Consider the following 15685-nt stretch of genomic DNA (forward strand, 5'->3'; position numbering starts at 1 on the left):
ACCCACATGCACGTACATAGTACTCAGTCTACGGCCATCAAACACACACCAGCCGTCAGATACACAGCACCGGTCGAGTCACACACAACAACACACACCACCAAAAGACATACCCACACCACAGCCGCAACACCACTAAAGCATTGGCAAGCACCCACAATAGATACCACCACTTGACAAATCATACATACAACACAACCTATCAACACCAGTGAACGAACACACACAATCACACATCCAAACAACGCATATGTCATACCCCACAAACACACATCACAAAAGATCTGACATACCAATCTCCACACACACTCACACACACAGTCCAACCACACAAAGGCACACAACACTGCAAATTACACATCAACACAGACACCACAAAATACCAACACAACAAAATGTCCCCAACATACACATGCCCATCACACAATACACACCCATTGCTGTGGGCCAAATGCTATGCACACGACCACACATGCTTCCCAGAGACAAATGGTAGCACAAACACCACTCACCCAAAACTTGCTCGCATATAAACTAAATCAGCCAAGACCAAATATGTCCTAATAAAATAAATAGAAGACAAAGATGTAACCTATGAACCAACAACAGGTTGGCCCTGATATATAGTATGTGGCATATATATATATATATATATAAATATATATATATTTATATATATATATATATATATATATATATATAGTCAGGAGTCAAGTTAGCAGCGCATACAGGTGCATTATCTGCATATTGCACTTGTTGAATTTGGACTGGCCCATGGCCTTGACCGTTGTATGTATCTATATACATATATATATATATATATATATATATATATATATATATATATATATATACAACGGTCAAGGCCATGGGCCAGTCTAAATTCAACAAGTGCAATATGCAGATAATGCACCCTTATGTGCTGCTAACTTGACTCCTGACTGCCATGTAACAGGTAGGGGTATCAAAGGGGCAGGCAGGCACCTCAGGAATTTGGGGGCAAAAGGTGGATGGTGGACATAAGGTTGGGAGGGTGATCTTTGGGTTTAGGAGGGGGACTTAGGTTGAGGCTTAGGGGAGGGTTAGGAACTCTTGGGAGGGGTAGACTTCTTAGCGGGGGAAGAGCATGGGTACTTTCAGGGGAGCAGATGAAGTATTGGAGGTAGAAGGGCTGGACTTGGGGAGGGACATAGAGCATTTTGGGGTCTCGCAGGGCGGGAGAGGTAAAGGGAAAAGTCTTAATTCTCAGAGGAAACCTTTCTTTAACACACGGGGATGGCCATGGCAAAAGAGTTTAAGTGTGGAGGGAGAGGTAGTGGTTTCCTGAAATGTTTTGGTGGATGTCTTGGGTGCATGTGTGTGCAAGGTATGCTTGTGGGTGCTGGGTGTCTATTGGGTAGGTGGGTGAGTATGGGTGTTTATGCGTCTTGGAAGGAGTGGGGTGGAGATACTGGGAGATGCTATGGTGGATGGGTGACTGTCTGTTGGGGTGGTGAATGCAGGCATGGTGGATGTGCTGCATGTAGGCATGTCTGTGGTTGAGGTGTCTGCGGATGTGGTGACTGAAGTGGATGTCTGAGGGTCTGCAATTGTGCTGATTATGGGTATGATAGGTGTTGTGGCTGGATCGGGTGCATGTCGGTGTGTCGACTGTAGGTGTGTCAGGTGTTGTGTCTGTGATGCTGGGGGTGGAGGGGGTATCAGGGAAGGTAATGACTATTATGTGTATGCAGGTCGATGTTGCTTGTGTGCATGCCTGTGGTGGGTCTTGTGGTGCTTGTGTTTATCAGCATTACCCTTTGATATTGAGGTGGATGCATGCTTGTCTGTTTGTGTGCTGTGGCTGTGTTGGGGAAGAAGGGTTTGGGATTGGGAAGAGGAAGTGGAAGGTGGAGGGAGGACGGAAGACAAAGGGTGACTGGCTGCCATTAGTGTGGAGGCCAGAAGCTGAAATGATCTCTGGAGGTCAGCCAGTCAACCATGAATGCCCTCCAGGAACGCATTACTCTCTCTGAGTTGCCAGTCACTGGATGGCATTCACCATGGTCAACTGACACACAGAGATTGACCTCAAGGGGTCAATAGCCTCCTCACTGAGGGCAGTAGGGCTGACAGGGGCAGGGGCAGAGGTGCCTGCTGCAAAGGAGATACCCACCATATTGGGTGAGCGGGCACGGCAAACTGGGTGGGGAGCTACAGGGAGGGGGGTTGCAGAAGGGGGGTGGGGCAGACAAAGATGGTGCTGGCGTGGCCCCAGATGGGTCCGCCACTTCCAGGGAGTGTCGACTGAGATGATGTGCTGGATCCTGTTTCTCCCATGGCACTCCCCTCGCCTTTCGGGTCATTGGGTCCCTAACTGTCGCTGGTATCAGCACTCCAGGGCCCATGGTTGGCAGCATCCCCACTGCTAATGCCCCATCCCCTTTGCCTACCAATGCTGATGCACACAAAGAGAGACAGAGGGAGGAAGGGATGGAGAGGGAGGGGGGTCGTCACATTCTTCACATACACACATTACAACATGCACATATGTAGGTATACATCTCCTATTGAAAGCCACAAATCTTACATCATGCCAAAACATGATAATTCAATCTACCTCATTTGTCATCTCTCTCACCGACATCATTAGTCATGTAAGGGTGCACTACTGGAGCATCCCATCAAATCACTTGTAACTCAAAGTCAGCATGCTCATCATGCCCTGGCTAAATATGATTTATCTTCCTCTTCCAACTCATCACTTTCCATATTCTTATCACTTTAAGGAAATGCAGTTGACAGCGAACACCATATAATTCCTAATCTGAATCTACACCTGCCCAGTCCATGAACATGTCATGGTCCACGCAAGTAAAGACAACTCTCCTCACAAATGACACAGCACCTGCCATTCCATTCACATGTCTAACTGATCCCTCTGTACATAAATGGCACAATGGCAACAATCTCTGATGAAGACACAACATATGGCAGCCCCATAGAGTGGCCATCACAATTAAATATCCCATGTTTGAAGAACAGCTTTGTCAATACAAGTACATAATGTTATAGGATTTGCTGCAGTCACTATTACCAGACATTCCCTATTACACCATAAATGAATAGGCTGCTATTGTGGCCTACCTAGCACACATGATAAATCCACTAACAATCACGGAGAGAATTGTTATAACTACTAAACAATGGACAGCCGACTAATTCCTAGGAGGGCACATTACATTCCACCTGACATGCAGATTCAGAGCCACGACAGACAACAAGAGTATACCTACTTCACTCACAGCATTCCTGACATGTGATTTCCACTAGCTAACTCCAGACAACACACATATCCCACTGAAAATACATGTAAACATGATGTACACATGTGCCTACATGACTGGCATTGCACTGACAACATATCCCACGACAGCACTGTATGAAAAAGAAATAGTAGTGCAGCTAAACCATGAAAACATTGAAAGATGAAGTGAGCCAATACCAATTCCTGTCCAAACTGCCTACATCAGCTAGGTTAAGTGTAGCAATGAATATCCCACTATACAAGATCTGCCCCCAAGTAACCATTAGGACATGATGTAGGGAGCTAATACCATATTTGCACTCCTACTGGTAGGGCATTGGCACATCTAGCAAGGACATTGCACATTGTCTAAGGGTAGGACAGCCTAGCCACTTAACTCCTCTACAACAAAGGCATTGGGATACAAGTGATTTATCCACATGTCAATGGCATGGAAATACATGGCAAGGGCAAATAGACAAAATCAGACCCTCAGAGTTGGATGTCCTTATGTTCCAACCTTCACATACCCCATAGCATGAATATGAAGGGACAATGGGGACACCTCCACAAACCCATTTGGACAGTTCAATACTGGCCACACCTATTGACTGAATAAGATGCCAGCCTCACATGGAGTCAATACCCGTACCAGGACACAGGTTAACTAGTCCCTGTACCTAATATGGCAGGTACTATGTAGCACATACAGCTGATCTTTACAAATGGGAGTGGACTGATACCTTATAGTTACATTACTCTATAATCTGATTAATGGGCATGGAAATACTAGATGGGTAGGATGATACAGCAGCTTTCAGACATATATAGGGTTGGGCAGAGTCACACATGTGGCACTGTCAAATGTGCACCTCCATATGCTGTCATAAATATTCCTTGACACAGGTGATTTAAATGTCCACATGCACAACCCTAAGGCCAGATCTCCATCATTTTTACAGGCAACTTGAGTAATACGTATTCCCAGTAGTCAACATACCTGTAGCACCTATTACAGTGTCACAGCTGCTAAAGTGTGACAGCAAACACCAATCTACCAAAGGAAAGTACATGGAGTCAGTCAGTACTTACCCCCTGGTGGCTGCTGTGCTGTCCTCAAACACCCATCCACCTCAGGGTAGTACACTGGCATAATCCTGGCCATTAGGGGGTCAGGGTCCGACGAGCACCCCTCCCTCGTTGGGAGGACTTCCCCAGTTTGGCCTCAGCAGTCTTCCAGGCCCAGCTTCTCAGGTCCTCCCACCGCTTTCTGCTATGGGTGCTCCGATCACCACAAGTTTGCATGCACGGTGCAATGTCACACAGAACACCTATCACACATAGCTAGGACATTGGACCAACCTGCGCCTCTGGTGCCCCAAATAGCTGGTCATACAGGGGTAGGACCTCCACCGCTAGCCCATGAAGCTCTTCCGGGGTGAAGGCAGGGGCCCTATGACCTGCAGGATTTGGCATGATAGCTCCCAGAAGCAGAACACAGCAGCTCTCTGAGGTCTTGCTGTCAATAGAGTCAGGAGTCAAGTGAGCAACAGGGCAGAAGATGGCAGTTACGGCTGCACGTACATGGCCGTCACTGCCAGCTGCCATTGGCCCAAGTCTGCCAAAGGCAGCAATGTTTTCCAATTGCAAGTCACACGGTGGTTGCGACCGCCACAACGACTTCGGCCGGCGGACTTAGGTCACTTCCACCTATCCAGTCCAGTAGGTCAGGCACCTGCCATTTTGGGCACATTTAATAGATAGAAGTGTTTTCTATTCTGCTTCAGTCACTTACTCCCCTAAAGTGCAGTATATCTGTATGTAGTGCCATCATGTTTGAGTTACATATGGTGCATATGTGTAGTAAAAGCTGTGTTGAGTGACAAGATGTGTTTATAGTTATGTACAGCTACTGAGAGGTTCTTAGTCCTCAGAAAAATATAGACTGATTCCAAAAATATGTGTGAATAATGCAGGGCAACTAAGTATTACACACATATACTCTTAAAGTAGTATCATATCTACAATCCCATTGTTGGCAATCTGCACCAAGGAGGGTGTAATCAAATGGATATCCATGGGCTGCACTGACATGTCAGATGTGCTAGGCATCCTCTACAGATGTTAGGTGTAAGGAAATAAACAAAGTGTACATGTGTGCATACTGCCTTACTCATACTATGTTAACTTGTCTTCACATAGTTATCCTGTCATGAGGAGAATAAGACAACCACCAGTGTACTGTCCACTAGTAGACCTGGACACCATGGAGGAAAGGCATGTCATCCAGCCATATTGTCTTAATCATCATACCATCATGGATCTTTGTACTCAGTTGGAGACAGATCTGATGCTTGCCTTTTGCAATCCCTATGGCATACCTCCCATAGCTCAAGTCTTGTCTGTGCTACAATTCCAGGCCACAGGCTCTTTTCAGAATACAGTGTCTCTAACAGCAGGGATGTCTCAGCGCATGATCAGTCTGGTTTTGAAGGATGTACTGTGTGCATTATTGGGACACCTGGACAGCTACATCAGGTTTCCCGACTGAGCTGATTTGCCCTGTGTGAAGATAGACTTTTATGAGATGGAACATGTGGTAGGAGCCACTGATGGCACCCATGTAGCCTTGGTCCCTCCCAGTGCCAATAAACAGGTGTATAGGAACAGGAAGAACCACCACTCTATCATCGTTCAGGTGGTGTGTCAGGCAGACCAGTACATCTCCCAAGTCACAGCCAAGTATCCAGGCTCTGTGCATGATTCCTTCATCATGCATAACAGCAATGTCCCACAGCTAATGATACACAGAAAGGGCCTGGCTGCTTGGTAAGTTTCCATTGCAGTGTGTGTTTGGGATTTATGTCTCCTGTCATCACAATATAGCACGTCCCAAAAACATGTTTGTGGTGTTCAACGATTGTGTTCACAGGTGAGTCAGGCTATCCAAACCGTCTTTGGCTGTTGACACCATTGAGATGCCAAAACATGCCAGGGGAACTCCGTTACAATGAGGCTCACGGGAGGACAAGGCTCGTAATCGAGCAAACATTTGGGCTCCTGAAGGCAGCTGTTTTTTCCTACATCAGAAAGTAAAGTTTCCTATTGAAATGAAACAGCAATCATCACTGCATCTCCTTTCTTTTTTTGGCCCCCGCTTGACAAATTCTCCCGACACTTTTTATGAAGGAGCTAAGGTGAAAATCTTTTGGAAAGTTTTGTGCAGATTCATAAAGTGGTGCCAAAGTTCTCAGCAAAACAAAGAACGTTCTGTGGACACTATGACCTAACTATACCTATGTTACAACAAAGTGGCAACCACTTTGGTACAGATATTCAAGAGATTAGAAAAGTACCAAAGTTGTGAGTGGACGAGCAGGGCAATGCCTTGGGAGAGATCTGGAGCTATGATAGTTTTAAAATCAGGGACTAGAGGTTATCTACAAAACTGTTTTGGCAGAGAGCCTGATAATGAGATGGAAGTGGCAGGGGGTGCATAGCTGGAGAATGTTAAATAAACTTTGTGCTGCAACTTTTTTGCTTAGGTATAGGGTGTTGATGGACGGATGAGTCGCTGCTGAGGAGAGATGAAGGCAACACTTTGTAATGTTCATTACCCGGACAAAGGCTAAACTAGCAACAATAGAGATGAAGAATCCCAGGAAAGTACTTGAATTAAATATCGTGGAAGGCTTCCATGTAGTATGGATAAGGGTATAGTGTCAATAATGAATAGTATAGGATCAGTAACTGCAAGGTGGAAGAGGCAGAGAAGTGGGAGAAATAGAATATTTTCATTTTGAAGAAGTTCAGCATCAGTGATTGGAGGCCACCTTGTGATGGATGGCTGCCAGGCATTCATAATGCATGTCTGCAGCTGTGTGGAGAAGAAAAGAAATGATGAAAAGTCTGTATTATCTCTGTCTCAGTGACAACTATAGGATAAAATGTAAAAAGTGACATGGACTGCGGAGAGATACAATAAAAAAGGAAAATGACTTAGACCTAAGACTAATTGGAACAGTCAAGAGTGTTAAGAGAAAGTTCAAATATCAACAAGGGACAGAGAATACGCAGTGACAAATAATACAAAAAGAATTTGAGTGCTAAGCTTGTGGTTCCTAGAGATGGTTGGTAGCATAATTTATGACCAAGGGTCAGATTTACTATGCACGTGTCTTGTCCTTACATTACACAAGTTGGACAAGGCACTAAAGTGCTGAAACATCATTTACAAATCTGTCCAAATTTTGATTTGTGCTGCTTTGCACCACTTCTATAACTGCAGATTAACACAATACAATAACTTGAATTACTCTGCAATGGGGGAGACGCTAAATGGATGCAGTAGGGGCATTCATAATCATCCACCCATGTATTGTGATGCATTTCCAGATTTACTCAAGTTGGTAAACCTGGGTTTGCACCAAAATGGTGCCTAATGAGGAGAAATATCTTTATTTCTCCTTAGTACTTCCTCTTTGTATGTGTACTTCATTCTGCAACACACATACAAAAAGAATATGCTTCAAACAATTGTTGTTGTGAAGGAAGCTATCTCTTCATTTGCAAAATCAATCCTGACCACAACACAGGCTCCTTTGCACCATGGCACAAGGGTACCTATCTTAGTAGATATGATGCATTTCCACACTCTTCCTTTCATGCAATACCTCAAGATCCCTTGCTGTGCGGTGTTGCATGAAACAATAGTATATCTGGCCCCAAGAATATGTGCACATGATGTGAATATATGGGATTGTGGTGAAGGTTCTAGACCGAAAATCTGAAAGCCATTTGACTTTATGATATCCACACCTTTCACAGGTTTAATCATCTTTTGTACTAGTAAAAATGTTTGGGATAGGTAATCTTGTGTTTAAGTGACAAAGACATTTTTAAAGTGGCATTGTCTATAAAGTATAGCATTAGGTTGTGTTTTTGATTTACATCTTTAAATTGTTAAGGAGGTTTCCTTGTATGAATTTATATACTGATAACTTCACTTTGTGCCTTGAGGTTTGGTTAAAAAGCTGTCAGCATTTGAAGAGTGCATTGTGTAGTTTTTTTTTATAGGTGATACATAGGGCCAGATTTAACTGAAAATGATGGTGCATGTCCGCTGCGCTAAATTTTGCAGCATCGCACACCGTCATTTTCAAAACACAGGGATGCGCTGTATTTACAATAATACGGTGAACCCCTGTGTTTCCCTCTGCACCGGCACAAAATTTGCTTCTGCACGCCAACACAACCACCCTTGCACCATAGTGCAAGGATGGCTGCATTGAGGGGGAGATTGTTTTTGTGCAGGAAGTGGCACCTTCCTCCACAAAAACAATCTTTAATGGTGATTTCCTCCTTCTATGTGTGCTGCAAGATGCAGCACACAGAGCAAAAACCTAGAAGAAATGAAAGCCTTTCTCCTTGTTGTGCCACTCTAACGTCACCCCTGGGGTGCTGTTAGATTTTGGCACTGCCTCAGGTTTGTGAAAACTTGTAAAACTGGGGCAGCGTCAGAATGCAATGGGTGTTGCTGTGGCACGCCCACAGCAACACCCATTGCTTGCCCCTTCCACGCAAAGTGCTGCGTGTGAAGGGGCTGTATTTACAAGGTGGTGTTAAGCCAAAAAAAAGTGGCTTACCGCCACCTTTTAAATACTGTGCAGTGCATAGCACCACTGGAGCGTCACTTTTATGCCCCATAGTTTCTCCTCAGCACAGTAAAAGTGATGAGTTTGTTCATTTTATCTCCCAGCAGTTCTCTGATATATGATACAACACCTTCAAGAAACATGCTCAGTCACTGTGGATTAGGACTTGACCTTGACAGGACCTTGACAGGACTATATGAAGATATATATTTCACACAAAACAGGCTAAGGAGTTTAAATAATTTCACTCACAAGACACGCAAGCCCTTCACTTTAAAAGGTATCATTAGACAGCAAGCCCCTCCCAGGTCCTATTGAAAATATTTAATGATTACAATTTTACAAGGATGCCTCAAAACATTCCTCTGGCTAAACGGACCAGTATCTCTTCTTTTAAGCAAAATTGATATGCTAGTGAATCACCTGTATTTATAGAGAGAAACTGATCGTTATAAATCGTTGAGTCAGATAGTAAGCATAGGCACTTAAACAAATCACTTATGCTGCTCTACTGTAGACCGAACTGAAAAGGGGAGCATGACATGTAGAAGTATCATAAACACCTGATATGGTCAAAAAGGAAAACATTGTTTGATAAACGAAATTGCAGCGCTTCAAATGATAAACCGGTGTATATGAGGGAAGCATTCGGTGTCAAATAAAATGATATATGCACAACTATGACCTAACAGTAGCCCTGGATGAATATGGATCAAATGCTAAATACTTGTTACCACAACATATTATCATATATTTGTAATTATTTGGAAATGATTTCGGTAATGCACAATACTCTCGCAAACATCGATGAATGGGGCAAGTAAATATGCTCTCGAAAGTACCATTTTATTCATAAGTTTGTGAAACTGAAACAATGTCCTTCCTAGACAATATGTGCGAGGAATGGTCTTGTACTAGGCTGATTTGCCTGACCAATAGCCCTTGGATTGTTGATCAGTTGTTGCGATGTCAAAAAAAGGTTCCTGGAAATGAAGCTGAGAGAGAGTTCTTCAGAGAGACAAAATGACCCTATGGTAGAGAGACGGGGCACAGCGACCGAAGCTTTCAGCCACTGTCTAGTAAACAGAGAGTGACGGATTGTTTATATCTACCGAAGTTTAGAGCCATAACCTCCAAAGAATGATCAGACTTATTAGTAACTGTGAAAATGTCAGTTTTCCTACTGTATCTTTTAGGAAACTGTTTGCCATTAGCTGTAGTTGCTCGTTCCCTTCGTTGTACATTTTAAATTCTCAAAATTTCTCTTTACCTAAGATGTCATCAATAAAACTGTGCTCTCGTCATAATTCATTTATCAGGCAATGCTTTCAGATTTAAAATTGGTGTACAAAATGCGGCAAAGGTACATACACGCATTTACCTCTGACAAATTATGTTGTTTCTATTTAATAATAGTTGTAAAACTGTGAAATCTAGAAAGGACTTAAATGAAATTTTTTATGACACATTAAGAATAAAGTTACACAGAAAGAATGCTTCATTAATAGGAAGTTTGTCAAACTGAAGGATGATTCATGTGGACCTTGATGTCTGAGGCAAACATTATCTTTGCTGGACACATTATTGTAATCAGATAAACCGAATGATTTTTATACCTTTTTCAGAATAAATATTCTTCATGCATTACCCACAGTATTGTGGAACACTGAAAAGCATGGCTATTAAACTTGGCCCTCTCATCTTGGCCCCGCAAAACGTTTTGCTCTTGCCCTCCAGGTTTTGCTGAAATTCGTTTTTGTTGGCTAAAGGACTCTGCTGATTTACTACTGCTAACTAGTGCTAAAGTGCCCCTGCTCTCTTCCTTAAACATAGTAAAATTAGCTTACATTTGTTTGGCATATTACATTTACTCATAGGTCCTGTATAATGTGGTTTACATATCCCAGGGCCTGTAAATTAAATGCTACTAGTGGGTCTGCAGCATTTATTGCGCCACCTACTTAAAAAGCCCCTTAAAACGTTTCCCAGATCTGCCATTGCAGCCTAAATGCAGTTTTAAACTGCAACTTTGATTTGGCTATATAACCCCCAAGCCAAGCCCTAAATACCTCTTTTCTTGCATATGTCACCCCTATGTAGTCCATTGAGCAGGGTGCATTGTAATTTAAGTTTGGATATGTACTTTTAACTTTTACATGTCCTAGCAGTGAAAAGCTACTAAATTTGTTTTTCTTTAATGTGAGGCCTACCTCTCCAATAGGATAACATTAAATTCCCTTTATTTAATTTAATATGTGCTAACATGTGCTTGCTTCGGCGGCACATATACTAAAATTGGAATGATACAGAGAAGATTAGCATGGTCCCCGCGCAAGGATGACATACAAATTCGTGAAGCATTCCATAAAAAGAAAAAAAAAAGTGCTATCATTTGATCGCGAACAGGTAAGCAGTTTCTGTTTGGTGTCTGAGAATCTCTAAATAAAAACCCCCTTTCTTGGTAAAGTCTGAATTTAAGTTGCATTTTAAAAATGTCACTTTTAGAAAGTTGATGTTTCCCTGCCTGATTTGGTTTCTGCAGCCTGTTACTGGGTCACATGACTGGGTGTAGTTGGCAGTTGGTCTATGTTTATTCCTCCCACACAGCCAAACAAAAGAGGAATTATAGGGGGCTGGGAGGGCCATCAACTGGCAGAATGGAGCTGGGCTCAACCTCACTTGCAACCTAATTAGGCTGTCCTCTCCCTTCACACAAAGGCCTTGTCAGCCCTGCATGGTTCATACAACCAGCTTGGATCCATGGCAGGGGAAGCAGGAAACTTCAGTCACTTCAAAGGGAATTCTCCAGAAACTTCTCCTACTTCAAAGAAGGCACATATATAAAAATAGAACACATAGAACTACTCTTTAGTTCACTTCCTGGACATGTGGAAGGACTCTCAGAGACTGGCTGCTGCTGGCCTACTGTGTAAGCTAAAAGACTGAATTGCTAAACCTGGAAGGACTGTTTTACGACCAAGAACCTGCTTTGAAACCTCAGAGTCTTGCCCTGTTTCAACTGTTGAGGGGACTTTCAACTTCCAAAGCAGTGACTTTGTTTGAATGATAAAAATCTTCACTGCAACTTCACCCGGCAGCTCAGCAACGACAACTTACCCTCCTCGGACACCTCCTGCTGCCTTGCTGAACTTTACCTCCTCAGAAAAGTTTGAAATTCCTTCTAAATCCAAAGGTATGTGCTGATCGGGCCTAATCCACTCCTTGCATCTGAGGTAAGCTCCATCGCCGTTAGGCATATTTGTTGACTTTGAATCAGTCTTGTGCATCCAGATGTCAGTGGTAGGCAATATGATCTTTTAGGTGCTAGTTTTTACCCTATACTTTAAAAACTCAAACCTCCAGTTCTACTGATTGGATATTTCTTGTTTTGGTGTCAAATAATTTATTACGATTTACTCACTTGTTCTAATTTGGTGTGGGATTTTTCCCACAGCAATGATTGTGTGCGCTCCATAAATACTTTACACATTCCCTCTAACTTAAGCATGACTGTTTTTGTGTCAGGCTACTAGAGGGTTAAGCACAGGTGAATTTAGTGAATTTTCAGGTTCACTCAAAAAGGGAATGTGGCTGATTCTTCAATAGGGTTAACACCCCAGTCAATCAATAACCACATTTCTCACAGTGGCTAAATTCATATTAGATAAACATCCCATTAGGAGGGAGCACACATTTAGAAGTGATTTTTGACAAATCCAAAGGATTTAAAGTTATTTCTATATGCCAGGCAGCTGCTAGATCACAAATATTAACATAAATTATATTTTTTTATTTACCTATCATATTATGTTTTTAAGACTCAAGTGGGATCCTTTTTATGAATTGGCTAGGAGAGTCCTTCTATCTTAAAGGTATTATACCTGGATATTGCTCACTATGATAAGCAACAGTATGCCTTCATTAGTTGTGGTATGTGTATCCCATCAAGTTTAAGTAACATTCTAGAATTTGAAGCCCTCATTCTAAGACACCTGCATATCATGGTTTGCAAGCCCAAACTGGGATTCTGAGTTGTGTGGAGGTTAGCACACCAAATAATTTTTGTCTGGACAGTTTTCTACAGGTAAAACCTGTATCAAACCTTTCTTGCAAAATGTGTACATTTTGAGACAGATTTAGGAGAAGTGGCGCTGCACCCAGTGACGCTTGCACTCTTAAGCGCCCCCTAATGCCACCATGTGTACACAGCGTCGAAGATACTGCACACCATGGTGATAGTTAGGGAACTATTATCAACATTTTTTACGCTAGTTCAGAAAATAATCGGTACAAAACAGACATGGGGCCTCATAACGAGTTTGGTGGCCGGACCGCCAGACTTCCATGTTGGCAGTGCTGAAAAGACCACCATGCTGGCCGTCTTTCAGACCACCCTATTACAAGTTACACAGGCAAGACTGCCAACTGGCAAGCAAAAAAGGCAGACTGACAGAGGCACCTGGAAATAGGTGGTCTGACCTCCAGCACCGACAGCACCGTGGCAAATCACCGAGCATATTACAAGCACATGAGTCATCATGGGTGACCCTTCTTGGTAGTCAGCCAATGGCAATCCGAATCACAGTGTTTTGCGAGCAGCAAAGTAAAAGACAACTGCACATTGAATGATCTTGAAAATAACACAGCTGACACACATTGCCACAGTGGCTACATCTGCAAAGGACACAATAAAACACACTCCTTCACAGAGCACAATCCTTTGTAATTTCAATGCCAAACACAAAAGCTAGAGCACCTTATTTCCCATACACCACATAACTTAGGCACCCTTCTTTTTCACCATCACATAGAAAACCCTGAACACACTTTTCTCCATTCACACCCTTGTGCACTTCCCCTGTCTAGTAAGTCACTGTCTCCATTTTTTCCCCACCATGTCACAGTCGAAAGATCCACGTTTTTCAGGAGATGATTCAGGAGTCCGGGTGGATGAAATCATAAGAGCAGAGCCACAACTGTTTGGAGCACAAGTCCAGCAAACTCCTCTCAGTAGGGAAATGGAAATGTGGGCCAGGATAGTCTACAGAGTCAATACTTAGGCACCACCATGAGCACAAAGGAGGACATCAGTGAAAGGTGAAATGGCCTGAGGGTCTATGTCAATTCCCTGGTCTCCAGGCACCAGTTGCATGCTTAGAAGAATGGTGGTGGCACTCCCAGTGCCTCAATACATCTCTTTCCCTGGGAGTAGAAGGTTGTGGCCATCCTGCATCCTGAAGGCTTGACAGGAATGCCTGAGGGGTGGAGTCTGGTAAGTTACAACCTTAAAATGTCACAAAATGCAATGTCATGCACGCTTACAGCTTAGCTTTGCCCACTGTCTTCTCCATGTACCCCACCGACCTTTAAAACCCAGAGTATCTGAGTATCAACACTGTCAATCTGCATTGTTGGACAAAACAGCACAGCTACCAAGGCCGATCACATGCTATACATTAAAACAGGGCCTGTAAGTCTTTCAAGATCAAAAAATGATAACAGGACTCATGGTATGTTACAAAAGGTAAATGTATGCCCACATCCAAATGCAGTCTGCATACACAAGATTTGTCTAGTGTTTGTAGTACAGAGAGTTACCTGGTTGCAACTCCCAGGAGACACTGTTTCAGCAACTCCAAACACCAGACCAGTGTTCACTTGCCCAAATACCGCTGTTTGTTAACTCTCAATTGAAGTGTACTCACCTGGGAGGATGCCATGTGTATAGTGTGTGTAGTAGAGAGAGTCACATGACTGCAGCTCCCAGCATGCCCTGTTTCTATTACTCCAAACAGCAGCACAATGTCCACTAGGCCCAATGCATTTGTTAGTGAAATCGCACATGAAGTGTACTCACCAGGGAAGATAACATTTGTATAGTGTATGTAGTAGAGTGAGTGACCTGACTGCAACTCCCAGGAGGCCCTTTTTCACTAACTTCAAAGACCGGACCAGTGGTCACTTATCCAAAGATCCTGTTTGGTAATGCCCAATTGACGTTTACTCACCTGAGAGGATAATAACTGTCAAGTATGTGAAGTAGAGGGAATAACTTGGCAGCAACTTCCAGGAGGCACTGCTTTACTAACTCTAAACAACAGACCAGTGGTTACTTGCCCCAATACATCTGTTGGTGAGCTCTCAAATGAAGTTTACTCACCTGGGGGAAGACCATTTCTCAAGTGTGTGTACTAGAGAGAGTTACCTGACTGCAGCTCCCAAGTGGCACTTTATCAATATCTCCAAGCAGCAGACCAGTGCGCACTTGTCAAAAGACTCCTGCTTGGTAAGTCTCAATTGAAGTGTACTCACCTGGGAGGATACCATTTGCCAAGTATGGGAAATAGAGGGAGTGACATGGCTGGTAAGGCCAGAAAGGCCTTGTGTCTATAAATGCAGCCACCATCCCAGTGTTCACTTGCCCAAATATCCCTGTTTGAAAACTCTCAATTGTAATGTACTTACCTTGAGGATACTAATTGCCAAATGTGGGAAGTAGAGGGAGTGATGACTGCTAAGGCTAGGAAGGCTCTGTGCTTGTAAATCACAACAGGTACATGTATGTCCAAATGCAGTCTGCATACACAACATTTGTCTAGTGTTTGTAGTACAGAGAGTTACTTGGTTGCAACGCCCAGGAGGCACTGTTTCAGCAACTCCAAACACCAGACCAGTGTTCACTTGCCCAAATAACCTGTCTGGTAACTCTCAATTGAAGTCCACTCACCTCGGAGGATGCCATTTT

At 43.3% G+C, this 15685-nt stretch overlaps 1 protein-coding gene and 1 non-coding gene across 2 annotated transcripts in view; one reads left to right on the forward strand and one right to left on the reverse strand.

Annotated features, from left to right (window-relative positions):
- The window catches only part of PTGFR (prostaglandin F receptor), a 227649-nt gene that overhangs the window by 64926 nt on the left and 147038 nt on the right, over window positions 1-15685 (reverse strand). The gene's annotated exons all lie outside the window — the stretch shown is intronic.
- LOC138294299 (U6 spliceosomal RNA) lies at window positions 11206-11312 on the forward strand. Its single transcript, XR_011203338.1, has one exon. It is a non-coding gene; the product is annotated as a U6 spliceosomal RNA (small nuclear RNA).

The sequence above is a fragment of the Pleurodeles waltl genome, chromosome 4_2 (assembly GCF_031143425.1).
Source record: "Pleurodeles waltl isolate 20211129_DDA chromosome 4_2, aPleWal1.hap1.20221129, whole genome shotgun sequence".
Taxonomy (NCBI): domain Eukaryota; kingdom Metazoa; phylum Chordata; class Amphibia; order Caudata; family Salamandridae; genus Pleurodeles; species Pleurodeles waltl.